The sequence below is a fragment of the Uranotaenia lowii genome, chromosome 2, assembly GCF_029784155.1.
Source record: "Uranotaenia lowii strain MFRU-FL chromosome 2, ASM2978415v1, whole genome shotgun sequence".
In the NCBI taxonomy this organism is placed as follows: Eukaryota; Metazoa; Arthropoda; class Insecta; order Diptera; family Culicidae; genus Uranotaenia; species Uranotaenia lowii.
Window position 1 is genome coordinate 205,532,008 of NC_073692.1, and position 4,961 is coordinate 205,536,968.

Below are 4,961 nucleotides of genomic sequence, written 5' to 3' on the forward strand. Positions count from 1 at the left end.
AAAAGGTCAAATTTTTCGAGATGTCTGCTCTTGAAAAGGTTCCAACCATATTTCAATAGTTTTTTTTTCCAGGTGAATTAGTGTGAAATATCATGATTTTCCAAAGGTTTAGCTTCTGTGGTAAAAATAATAGATCAATACATGACTGAAAAAAGTGTGCAAAGATAAAAAAAAGTGATTATAAGTTAAAGTTAGAGTATGTATAGTTATTAACGACAAATTGTTTTTTTTTTATATATTTTTACATTAAATATATTATTAACACTTTCATTTCCTCTATAGAAAGTTTTTTGATGAAATGAATAGTGTTTCAAATACACACGTTTGTAACTGTCCGGATTCTAAATAATTATAGCCTTATTATAGCTCGGGAGAACGCCTTTTCGAGCTCTTATATCATATTTATCGTAGCGTAGCGCTTATGCAATTACATATTGCGGAAATCTTGAGTGAATATCCTCAAAATCCAGTGCAAAGTTGAATTTAAGGACTAGAAATTCTGATAAATTGCAAATTGACAAAAGGTTTGAAAAACAGCTACCCTTGAAAATTCGTCAAAAATTCTGTGTTTTGTATTTTGACAATCTAAAAACGCAAAAATGTGCCAAGTTACGTCAACTTTTCAATCCTTTTTGCCTTTCTTAGAGAAAGGTATAGTTATCGGTCGATTTGGGAGATCGTTAATTATGGGTCATAGATATACCTTTATAGGTACCTATCGAATCAGCTCGATGAGTTCTGATGATGTCTGTGTATTTGTGTGTATTTGTGTGAATTTTTGTAAACTTTGTTCTCGACGTTTTTGTGAAACTGAGCAGTACAATAAAAATGATTTTTATCTTGAAAAATTTGATTTTTTTTCTTCTTCAACCTATAAAAGAAAGAAAAAAATACAAAATAGTTTGAAAATTTTTTTTTCATAGTAAATATCAAAAATCATCACTCCAAAAAACGTGTCAATTTGCCTTGCTAGCCACAACCAGCAATCACTAATCAAGATGATCGAAAACATGGCGCGAAAAGCGCTGGGTACGCATTTACTCCGTGTAATTTCCCTTAAGGAAAACAGAGGGCGCCACCGATCTAACGTCATGCATGATTTTATTGACAAATAAAAGTCATTTAAACAAGAATATCTAAATTTCAATTTTATCATTTGAATGAGTTATTTGTTTAATGTTTACCAGTCCACCTTTAGGAAGAACCGGAACTAAAAATTAAATCTGGGTTAAAACCCTAAATCAAAGTTCATGTAAAGGAATTGCACCATGGGGTACAACCCCGATATCAAATGAATCAAGCCTAAGGACTAGACCCTCACATCGCATATTTCTATAGTGATTGCAAGTCCCACCCTGCGCCCAACCATAGATTCTCAAGCACAAATTTCTCTGAGAAGGGGAAAACGACAAGAGGACACGGGGACGCGGACGATGCCTGCACACCATCTCATCTTCGCTCTCACGTGCGTTCGTGCTCAGGAAGCTTTTTCCTAAGCACAAACGACAGGAGAGAATTTCGCCCGTGGAAGCAAATTGAATCCAATAAGACAAATTTTCTCGAGCTTTAAGCTCTCGGGCTAGTTTGTTGTTCCCTTTTCTCTTTTTCTCTTGAGAAGCTTTTCGTTCGCATTGAGAAACCTGTGCAATTGTTGCGTTGTTGTTGTTGGGGTTGGTGTCTAGAAAAGACGATGACGAATTGCTGAAGCCAATGGAAGAAAACAACCAAACAGTAGCGCCACCAAATCCTCCATAGTAAAGCTGAAAGCATTTGGGAATTTTTGTTTTGATTATGCATATAGATCCTAGATCCGAATTAATCATTTGGACCAGGATGACCAAAAAACAAAAATTGACAAAATAAACAAAATCGACAAAATTGACAAAATCGACAAAATTCACAAAATTGACAAAACTTACAAAATGGGCAAGATTGACAAAATTGACCAAATTGACAAAATTGAAATAACGGACAAAATCGAAAAAAAATCACAAAATTTGCAAAATTGACAAAATTGTCTGAATTGACCAAACGGACAAAACTTACAAGATTGACAAAAAAAACAAAATTGACAAAAGTGACAAAACTGAAAAAATAAAAACTCCATTTAATACACTTAACAGTCGATTCTAGCCTTTCTTACAGTCTATAAATTATATTTGGACACACATGACACAAAATAATAAATATATGATAGATTTATAAATTCTGAGTAATGATTGAAGTATTTCGAACGAACTAATTTGAATGAATTTAAAAAATTAAGATTCAAAATTTTTTATAGGATAAAAGTATTTTGAAATAATCATAATTTTCTCATAAAGAATAACATAATTGTAAACTAATTGAATATTTTTGAATGATTGAATTCTGGAATATCTTGTACGATCCCGTTTCTATGACATTATAATATTTGAATTAATTCATAGGAAACCAGCATTTGCAACGGTAAGTGGAACCGAAGGTTGTAAAAACTTATGCTCGTAAATATTTAATATAATTGTCTTATAAAATTATCAATATACTACAAGATGAGTTGATCCTAGTATCACATTACTTTTTTTCGATAAGATTATATTTCCCCTATCCAGTATGACAACAGATCGGTATCAATTTTAGGAAAGGGCGAATGCTGTTTCGTGAAAATTGCTTTTAAAGTTTGACAGTTCCATAAGCTAGGTCTAAGAATGTACTTTTCACCCAGCTAATAACTCTATTTGTTTGCATTTGGCGCATACGCTCTTTGGAAAAACCGAACGAGATGTTAAAAATAAATGGAAAAACACGTTGCATATTCAAAGGCGGTTTTCTCTTCACACCACGAGCTTTTAGCGACGCTTGTATGTATATTTATTTCGATAGTTATGCATGTAAACAGATACTTAAGGACCGTTCTAAAACAGGTAATTGAATTTGAATATGAATTCAATCGACCAAGTTTATTCAACTATTACAAGATTGACAACAAATTTCCATTTATTTATTTTTGAAAAAGAAAAAATGACCAAAGCGACATAATCGACAAAAATTAAAATTATACTCTTTATTTTTAGACCTCTTCTAATTTATAGATATAAGATCATAATGTCATAGAAACAGACTCATACAAGATATTCCAGAATTCAATCATTCAAAAATGTTCAATTAGTTTACAATTATGTTATTCTTCATGTAAAAATTATAATTATATCAAAAAACTTTTATCTTTTGAAAAATTTTAAATCTTAATTTTTTAAATTCATTAAGGATTTACTACGTTCGAAATAATTTAATCATTATTCAGAGTTTATAAATCTATCATATATTTATTATTTTGTGTCATGTGTATCCAAATATAGTTTATAGACTGAAAGAAAGGCTACAATCCACTGTTAAGTGTATTAAATCGGGTTTTTTTTATTTATCTGGTGTGATTTGAACAATTGTGACGGTTCGTTGATTGAAAAGTATGGTTTTTACTCCACTTTTTACATGTTTTGTGGTTGAGAAACAAGTGAGATATATTGGTTTCAGTCGGAAGTGTCAAATTGACACTCCAGGGACTGTAACGGGTACAAATTTCAGGAACGGTTGAAAAATGGTTAAAGTAAATCATAAGCAGCTTTGTTTGAAAATGTTGCATTAAATGGCATAGAAATTATGTATATGGATATGGATAAAAATTTGTTTTACATTTTACATGAGATAAATCAATAATTTAGTGTCCTTATTATATGACATAAAAATGTTCGTGTCCTGTACAACGTTCATGTCTTTCGAGCCAATGGTTGTAAAATCAAGCCCGGGTGTAATCTTCCAGCATAGTTGCACCAGATAGGTTTTGCAATACCAATCCGCACCAAACGAATCGTTAATATAAGTCGCGAATGACCTAAAAATAGTTGTCTTCCAAAATTAAAGTGGCTCCTGATACATTTCTCTGAAGTCACTGAAAGTCCCATCTAATTCGCAAAATTCACAAGACATGTGATTTGCTGGTATTATGTTTGAAAAAAACTTTTTTTCGACAATATTATAAGTTGAAATGTGCGACCGGTTATAACCGGATAATTATCTACGAGCTATTTATAAGAAATATGATAAATGAAAATTACCATCATGTTTACTAGGCCAGTTATCTATTTGTTCTATGATTCTCGAACGATAACAGGTGCGCCCTATGGGTTTGAAACGAGCTTGTCAGATTGTCCAGTTTTCATCCGGACTCGGCCGGATATTCAACACAAAATTTGAAAAAGAACCGGTTCGGCCCGGTTGCTCGGATTTTGTGGAAAAAGGGTGGATTTATTCACAATAATTGACAAATCAAACGAAAAAAATCAACTTTATTTCTTATTAGCCGAGATTAAATGATGTAGTGAGTCCGACTATCACTATTTTTTGTTTATGAATTATCCAATAGGATGAATTTTCCATAAAATGTTTTTCTTGTTTCGCCTGAGTATAGTGGTCATGATCATTTTACTTGGGAGCTCGAGTCTTAGTCCTTTTCCAATCATATTATTTGTGGTACTTAACATTTTTCAGCACATTTTCGGCACAGAGATTTGCTAAATAGACATTGGATTTTTGCAACCTCTTTTATGGGTGTATTACTATCCATATTCAGCCTTTTTACTGTTCTTATAAGGATATTCATGTCTGAAAGTAATTTAATTTTTATTAAATTCTTCATTGCTGATATGGTCAATGTAAGTACGTTTCCGAAGATTATTTTTACAACTTCTACCCTCAGAGGGTTAAAAGCTCTCATAAATTGAAAGCTATCCGAACGAGCTCGGTAAAAGCTCCAGCGGGTTGAGTCGATCAAGTCGCAAGACAACCGGCATCGATCAAACCTTCATCGAACAGGTGAGCTTCGATCTGCTTATACGATCTCATGCAGAAACACCTAAATATCTCATAGGTTAGCGAAGTTATCACGACACGAAACCTGCCGGTTTAGGCGCGCGCGATCAATT